The following is a 9,356-nucleotide window of genomic DNA, read 5'->3' as shown; positions in this document are numbered from 1 at the left end:
AAGCTCAACATTCAGAACACGAAGATCATGGCATCTGGTCCCATCACTTCATGGGAAATAGATGGGGAAACAGTGGAAACAGTGTCAGACTTTATTTTTCTGGGCTCCAAAATCACTGCAGATGGTGATTGCAGCCATGAAATTAAGACACTTGCTCCTTGGTAGGAAAGTTATGACCAACCTAGATAGCATATTCAAAAGCAGAGACATTACTTTGCCCACAAAGCTCCATCTAGTCAAGGCTTTTGGTTTTTCCAGTGGTCATGTATGGATGTGAGAGTTGGACTGTGAAGAAAGCTGAACACCAAAGAATTGATGCTTTTGAACTGTGGTGTTGGAGAAGACTCTTGAGAGTCCCTTGGACTGCAAGGAGATCCAACCAGTCCATTCTAAAGGAGATCAGTTCTAGGTGTTGACTGGAAGCAATGATGCTAAAGCTGAAACTCCAATACTCTGGCCATCTCATGCAAAGCGTTGACTCCTTGGAAAAGACTCTGATGCTGGGAGGGACTGGGGGCAGGAGGAGAAGGGGACGACAGAGGATGAGATGGTTGGATGGCATCACCAACTCGATGGACATGAGTTTGAGTGAACTCCAGTAGTTAGTGATGGACAGGGAGGCCTGGCGTGCTGTGATTCATGGGGTCGCAAAGAGTCGGACACGACTGAGCGACTGAACTGAACTGAGGCCGAAAGAAATGATGTCAGGTGGTAGTCCTTATACTAAAGGACTAAAGGTCTAAAAAATAAAGAGTATTAGAAATGGTAAATATATGAGTAAATGTAAAAGACTATTTTCCTTATTTTTTAATTTTTTAAAAAATAGTTGTTTGAAGAAACAAAATAACAATGTACTGCAGGGTTTATGATGCATGTAGATGTAAAATGGATGTGAACAGGAGCAGAAAGGATAGAGGGGAGTGAAAATAAACTATTACAATTTTTTAAATTATATGTGAATTTGTATTATTTGAAGGTAGAGTATAATGAGTCAAAGATGAACACTACATTCTAGAGGAACCATTAACAATAGAAGATAAAGAATATGTATAGCTAATAATCAAATGATAGAGATAAAGTTGAATACTGGAAAACACTAATAAATAATAATCCAGAAAAGGCAAGGATGGAGGAGGACAAAAACAAAGAACATAAAGAAGAAAGAGAAAACATAGCAAGATGATGGGTTTAAAACAAGCCATAGCTAAACTTACATTAAATGTAAATGATAAAATATTCTAATTAAATAACAGAGGTTGTCAAACTAGAGTTTAAAAAGCAAGAACAAACTTATGCCATCTAAGAGATTCCCATTAAATAAATGACCCAGAGAGATTAAAAGTATGACAGAAACATATATCCCATGCAAAGACTAATCTTATGAAAAATTAGTTATATAGTTATCTAGAGCTAGCTGCTCAGTCATGTCTGACTCTTTGTGACCCCAGGAGCTGTAGCCCTCCAAGCTCCCTAATTCATGAATTTTTCCAGGCAAGAATACTGGAACCAGTTGCCACTTCCTACTCCAGGGGATCTTCCCAACCTAGGGATGGAATCTGTTTCCCTTGCATCTCCTAATTGGCAGGCAGATTCTTTATTCTTATGAAAACTGAAATATCTATGTTAATATCAAACAATAGACTTCAGGGGGAGATTACCAGAGATAAAAGTTGTATTTTATAATGGTAATAGTATCAGTAGACTTCCCTGGTGGCACAGTTGGTAAGAATCTGCCTGCCAATGCAGGGGACACAGGTTCAACCCCTGGTCCAGGAAGATTCCACTTGCCACAGACCAACTAAGCCCACGTGCCACATCTCCTGAGCCCACGCTCTGGAGCCTGTGAGTTACAAGTACTGAGCCCGCATGCTGCAGCTCCTGAATCCCGTGCACCTAGAGCCTGCGCTCCACAACAAGAGGAGTGACCACGGTGAGAAGCCCGTACGCTGCAGTGAGAAGCCTGCACACCACAAAGAAGGGTAGCTCCTGCTCACCACAACTAAAGAAAGCTAGTGCACAGCAGTGAAGACCTGGCGCAGCCAAAATTAAGTTAATTTTAAAAAAAGGTCACTTCATCAAGAAGACATATAATCACAATGTGTGTGCAATTAATAACAGCTTCAACATACACATACAAAAACACCGGTAGAACCAAAAGAAAAAATTAAGTTTCTTAATTATATTTGGAGATTAACATTCCTCTCTCAAGAATGAACAAAACAAATAGAAAATCAGCAAAAATAAGATATTTGAACAATACTGTCAACAAACTCAATCTTTTCACATTTATAGAACACTGCATTGAACAACTGCAGAATACATTCTTTCCACGTGCACATGGACCACTCATTCATCACAAATGAGCCATAGAATAAGGCACAATAAATAAAGAAAGGTACAAATAAATAAAAAGTAGTAATGATATAGACTATGTTCCTTGACTATAATTTAACTAAAATAGAATCAAACAAAAAGCATCTGGAATATTTCCAAGTATTTGGAAATTAAACAACATGTTTAATTAACATGGATCAAAATAAAAATTATAATGAATAGAAAACTTCAAACTTGATAATGATGATACATCATGTAAAATTTGTAGTATTCAGCTAAAGCAGTTATTACGAGGAAATTTTAAAATTAAATGACTTTTACTATAACAGATTTTTTTGATGGCCTGTGCCATAAACTAACAAGAATCGGCCATGAGCATACAGGCCCTCCCTCCTGAAAGAGAAATCCCACACACAGCAACAAAGACTCAGTGCAGTCAAAAAATAATAATAATTCTTAAAAAAAAAAAAACCACAATGAATTACATATAGGAAAACAATGATTTGAATTACTTCAGATTTCTTATCAAAAGCTATGGAGGCCAGAAGTTGCTGAAACAAAGATTTTACTGTGCTGAAAGGAAAGAACTATCAATCTAAAATTCTTTATCCAGTAGAAATTTCCTTTAGGAATAATGGTGAAATTCACTAGTGAAAGAAAATTGAAATTTGCTGCCATCAGACTTTCTTGAAAAGAAATGCTAAAGGAGGAGGAGAAAATGGCAACCTGCTCCAGGATTCTTGCCTGGAAAAGTCCACGGACAGAAGAGCCTGGTGGGATGCAGTCCATGGGGGTTACACAGCTGAGCCTGCAGGCATGAGTGGGGGTGGAGGGAGATGGATTGGTAGCAATAAACAGGTAGAGCTAAAAAGAAAGAAAAGAAATGCTAAAGGACATTCTTTAGGTGTAAGGAAGATGATACTAGATGAAAATTTGAAATTTCAGGAATGGAGAAAGAATGATAGACATGGTAAATCTGGATAAACTTGGTAGAGTATTTTCTCCCCTTGCTGCTGCTGCTGCTGCTAAGTTGCTTCAGTAGTGTCTGACTCTGTGCGACCCCATAGACGGCAGCCCACCAGGCTCCCCCCGTCCCTGGGATTCTCCAGGCAAGAACGCTGGAGTGGGTTGCCATTTCCTTCTCCAATGCATGAAAGTCAAAAGTGAAAGTGAAGTCGCTCAGCTGTGTCCGACTCTTGACCCCATGGACTGCAGCCTATTAGGCTCCTCCGTCCATGGGATTTTCCAGGCAAGAGTACTGGAGTGGGGCGCCATTGCCTTCTCCATTTCTCCCCTTAACTTTGTTAAAGTACACATGATAGTTGGAAGCAAAAATTACAGTATTGTTGAGTGGGGTTTTCAGTGCATGTAAATGCATTATATACAACTACATCATAAAGTGGGAAGGGTAGAGATGTATATGATGGTAAGGTTTCTCCAGTCTACTTGAAGTAGTAAATATTAATTCTAAGAATATTGTGAAAAATTAGGGATATGTTATGTTAATCCCTAGAATAACTACTAAAAAGACTATAAAGAAATGTAACCAAACATCCAATGAATTTAATTAAAGTGGAATCCTAAAAAAATAAAATAAAAAAAGAAAAGGTAGGAGAGATAAAACAGGACAAAAGTGGGCACAAAAAGAAAATTAGTAGTAAAACTGCAGACCTAAAATTGAATATATCAATAATTATACTATATGTAAATAGTCTAAGCAGTCATTAAAAGACAGAATTGTCAGATTGAATAAAATAACAAAATGTAACTATATACTGTCTGTAAGAAACTTACTTTAAGTAAAATGATGTGGGTAGGTAAAAAGTAAAAGATGGAAATAAGATTTATGATGCCAATATAGTCAAAAGAAAGCTGGAGAAGCTTTATCAATAGCCAACAAAATAGATTTCAAAGCAAGGAAACTTGACTAGGAATAAGGGTTTTTTTATATAATAATAAAAGAGTCAATACACTAAGAAGACAAATCAATCCTAAAGGTGGTATGTACTTAAAAATAGTTTCAAAATAAAAGAAGTTATAATTGATGGAATTGAAAGAAGATTTGGGCAAATCCACAGGTAGAGTTGAAGCCTTCAGCATTCTCCTCTAAGTAACCAGTAGAACAAATAGAAAACTGGCAAGAATACATAACTTAACGAAGACCATCAAGTACCATGATTTCCAAAGGACTGAAATCATACAGAAGATGTTTTCTGACTATGAGTGAGTGCATGAGTGAGAAGCAATCAGTTGTGTCCAACTCTTTGCAACCCATGGACTATACAGTCCAAAGAAGTCCAAAGGAGACTATATAGTCCACGAACTATACAGAGCAAAGGAGAAAAGGAAAGCTATATCCATTTGAATGCAGAGTTCCAAAGAATAGCAAGGAGAGATAAGAAAGCCTTCCTCAGTGATCAGTGAAAAGAAACAGAGGAAAACAATAGAACGAGAAAGACTAGAGATCTCTTCAAGAAAATTAGAGATACCAAGGGAACATTTCATGCAGAGATGGGCTCAATAAAGGATAGAAATGGTATGGACCTAACAGAAGCAGAAATTAAGAAGAGGTAGCAGAAATACACAGAAGAACTATACAAAAGATCTTCATGACCCAGATAACCACATTGATGTGATCACTCACCTAGAGCTAGACAGCCTGGAATGTGAAGTCACGTGGGCCTTAGGAAGCATCACTACGAACAAAGCTAGTGGAGCTGATGGAATTCCAGTTGAGCTATTTCAAATCCTAAAAGTTGATGCTGTGAAAGTACGGCACTCAATATGCCAACAAATTTGGAAAACTCAGCAGTGGTGACAGAACTGGAAAAGGTCAGTTTTCATTCCAATCCCAAAGAAAGGCAATGCCAAAGAATGTTCAAACTACCCACAATAGCACTTAACTCACACGCTAGTAAAGTAATGCTCAAAATTATCTAAGGCTTCAACAGTACGTGAACCATGAACTTCCAGGTGTTCAAGCTGGTTTTAGAAAAGGCAGAACCAGAGATCAAATTGCAAACGTCCATTGGATGATCAAAAAAGCAAGAGAGTTCCAGAAAAACATCTATTTCTGTTTTATTGACAATGCCAAAGCCTTTGACTGTGTGGATCACAACAAACTGTGAAAAATTCTGAAAGAGATGGGAATATCAGACCACCTGACCTACCTCTTGAGAAATCTGTATGGAGGTGAGGAAGCAACAATTAGAACTGGACATGGAACAACAGACTGTTCCAAATAGGAAAAGGAGAATGTCAAGGCTGTATATTGTCACCCTGCTTATTTAACTTATATGCAGAGTACATCATGAGAAATGCTGGGCTGGATGAAACACAAGCTGGAATCAAGATTGCCAGGAGAAATATCAATAACCTCAGATAAACAGATGACACCACCCTTATTGCAGAAAGTGAAGAGCTAAAGAGCCTCTTGATGAAAGTGAAAGAGGAAAGTGAAAAAGCTGGCTTAAAGCTCAACATTCAAAGAACTAAGATCATGGCATCCGGTCTCATCACTTCATGGCAAATAGATGGGGAAACAGTGTTAACAGTGGCAAACTTTATTTTTTTAGGCTCCAAAATCACTGCAGATGGTGACTGCAGCCATGAAATTAAAAGATGCTTGCTTCTTGGAAGAAAAGTTATGACCAACCTAGACAGCATATTAAAAAGCAGAAACATTACTTTGCCAACAAAGGTCCATCTAGTCAAGGCTATGATTTTTCCAATAACCATGTATAGATGTGAGAGTTGGACTATAAAGAAAGGTGAGTGCCGAAGAATTGATCCTTTTGAACTGTGGTGTTGGAGAAGACTCTTGAGAGTCCCTTGGACTGCAAGGAGATCCAACCAATCCATCCTAAAGGAAATCAGTCCTGAATATTCTTTGGAAGGACTGATGCTGAAGCTGAAACTCCAATACTTTGGCCACCTGATGTGAAGAGCTGACTCATTGGAAAAGATCCCGATGCTGGAAAAGATTGAAGGCAGGAGGAGAAGGAACAACAGAGGATGAGGTGGTTGGATGGCATCACTGACTCAATGGACATGGGTTTGAGTAAACTCTGGGAGTTGGTGGTGGACAGGGAGCCCGGTGTGCTGCAGTCCATGGGGTCACAAAGAGTCGAACACGACTGAGCAACTGAACTGAACTGAACTATATAGTCCATGGAATTCTCCAGGCCAGAATACTAGAGTGGGTAGCTGTTCCCATCTCCAGGGGATCTTCCCAACCCAGGGATTGAACCCAGGTCTCCTGCATTGCAGGGTGATTCTTTACCAGCTGAGCCACCAAGGGAAGCCCTTTCTGACTATAATGAGATTAAATAAAAATTAATAACAATTATTACAAAATGTTAATAAAAAAGAAAACCTAAATAATAGAGAAACATACTCTGTTGATAGTTAAAAATATCACTAAGAAAATGAAAAACAACAAGCTATGGAATGGGAGAAAATATTTGCAAATCATATATTTGATAAATTACTTGTACCTAGAATATATAAAGAGTTCTTACTTCTCAATATAAAAATACACTCAATTTTAAAAATGAGCAAAAGACTTGAATAAAAAATCTCCAAAAAAGGCATGTTAAATGCTAACAGGCACATGAAAATACATTCAACACCATGAGTCATCAGGGAAATGCAAATTAAAACCACAATGAGATACTACTTCACACCCACTAGAATGGTTATAATTATGAAGACAGAGAATATCAAATGTTAGTAAGGAAGTGGAAAAACTAGAACCTTTGTACATTGCTGTAAGGAAAGTAAAATGGTAACAGCTACTTTGGAAAACAGTTGAACAGTTTCTTAAAAAGATAAATTTGCCATACAACTCAGGCATTCCACTCCTAAGAATCTACCCAAAGAAATGAAAACAGGGAACTTTCTGGTGGTCCAGTGGTTAGGACTTGGCACTTTCACTGCCATGGCCCTAGGTTCAAACCCTAGTAGGGGAACTAAGATCTCACAAGCTGCATGGCATGGCCACAAAAAAAAAGAAAAAAAGAAAAGAAAAGAAAACAGAGTCAGTGTTTAAAAAAAGAGAGAAATGAAAACTCGTACTCACATGAAAAAACCATGTATACAAATTTTCACAGGAGCATTTTTCATACTAGCCAAAAGCTGGTAACCACCTAAATGTTCATCACATGATAAATGGATAAGCAAATATCCACACAATCAAATAATATTTGGTAAAAAAGAAACATAATTCTGAAACATGCTTCAACATAGATGAACCTCAAAAACATTATGCTAAGCTAGATACAAACACTAGGTATGATAGGATTCCATTTAAATGAAATGTCCAGAAGTGGCAAATTTATAGAAACAGATGGAAAATCAGTGGTAGCCTGAGGCTAGGGGTGGGAGGAGAGATTAACTGTAGATCACTATGAGGTTATTTTTTGGTATAATAGAAATATTCTAAAACTGGAGTGTGATGATAGTTGTACAACTCAATTTATTAAAAGTCATAGAATTATACCTTTATAATAGTTGAATTCTAAGGCTGTAAATTAAACTTCAATAAAACTGTTTAAAAAAAAATCTAGATATCTAATTATGTTAGGGTTTTAATCAAGAAAGGATACTGAATTGTAATCAGTGCTAGCTACCATGGCAGAAATCCCCATTTAGTCAGAGGATATGGCTTTTTAGAGAGGGAAGCAATTGTCCCCAGAGTAATCTATTCAGGAAATTCTGAGCCACCTTGTTAAAAAGGAATGTTCAACTATATATCTTATGGATGCCAACTCTTACTTTGGAAGCAGTTCTGGGCTGTCAACTCCATTCATCCATTCAGCAAAAGTCATAGAATGCTTACTTATTTGCCAAGTATTATTTGTCAAGCTGGAGGGGGATAATAAAAAATGAAAAGGCATGGCTTGGCCTTTAACCTGCCAGCATTTCAAAACTTGTGGCTCCATTAGGAGTTTGGCCCTTCTTCCTTTTCTAGCTACTAGCCTCTTTGACTTCAGAGCCACGATCCTTACTGGGTCTACTTTCCCATCTCCAAAATTTATTATTTTTTCTTTTTAGCAACATTTCAAGCAGGGAGAAAGTATACAGAAAACTATAATAAACATTTGTGTGCCTGGTTACATCTTAATCTTTTAGATTTTTTAGGCTTTAATCTTAGTTCTTTAAACAAAATAAAATATGACATATGCATTTGAAGCCCCTTTTATTCACTTCTTTTCCTACAGAGGTAAATGGTATCCTGAAGTTGGCATTCACCATTTCTACGCATATCTATATACTATTATTTCACATGTATATGTATTCACAAAAAATGCATACATTTCACAAACTTTATATAAATAATGTGATACTTTATATTTTCTCTTGTATTTTGTGTTTTAATGCAGCATGTTTTCTGAATTGATTCATATTGTAAATGCAATTTTGTGTTCCATTATATGTTCTTTGCAGCCAAAGATGGAGAAGCTCTATACAGTCAGCAAAAACAAGACCGGGAGCTGACTGTGGCTCAGATCATGAATCCCTTATTGCCAAATTCAGACTTAAATTGAAGAAAGTAGGGAAAACCACTAGACCATTCAGGTATGACCTAAATAAAATCCCTTATGATTATACAGTGGAAGTGAGAAATAGATTTAAGGGACTAGATCTGATAGATAGAGTGCCTGATGAACTACGGACGGAGGTTCGTGACATTGTACAGGAGACAGGGATCAAGACCATCCCCATGGAAAAGAAATGCAAAAAAGCAAAATGGCTGTTCGAGGAGGGGGCCTTACAAATAGCTGTGAAGAGAAGAGAAGAGAAGAGAAAGCCAAAGGAGAAAAGGAAAGATATAAGCATCTGGATGCAGAGTTCCAAAAAATAGCAAGGAGAGATAAGAAAGCCTTCCTCAGCCATCAATGCAAAGAAATAGAGGAAAAGAACAGAATGGGAAAGACTAGAGATCTCTTCAAGAAAATTAGAGATACCAAGGGTATATTTCATGCAAAGCTGGGCTCGATAAAGGACAGAAATAATATGGA

General features: G+C 37.4%; 1 non-coding gene across 1 annotated transcript; it reads left to right on the top strand.

The window, feature by feature from the left end:
- The first annotated feature begins 7,231 nt into the window (after nt 1-7,231).
- Nucleotides 7,232-7,304, top strand: TRNAE-UUC. The gene has a single exon. It is a non-coding gene; the product is annotated as a tRNA-Glu (tRNA).
- Nucleotides 7,305-9,356: the final 2,052 nt, after the last annotated feature.

The sequence above is a fragment of the Bison bison genome, unplaced genomic scaffold (genome assembly GCF_000754665.1).
Source record: "Bison bison bison isolate TAMUID 2011002044 unplaced genomic scaffold, Bison_UMD1.0 scf7180017864333, whole genome shotgun sequence".
NCBI lineage: Eukaryota > Metazoa > Chordata > Mammalia > Artiodactyla > Bovidae > Bison > Bison bison.
This window is presented reverse-complemented; position numbering and strand designations above follow the sequence as displayed.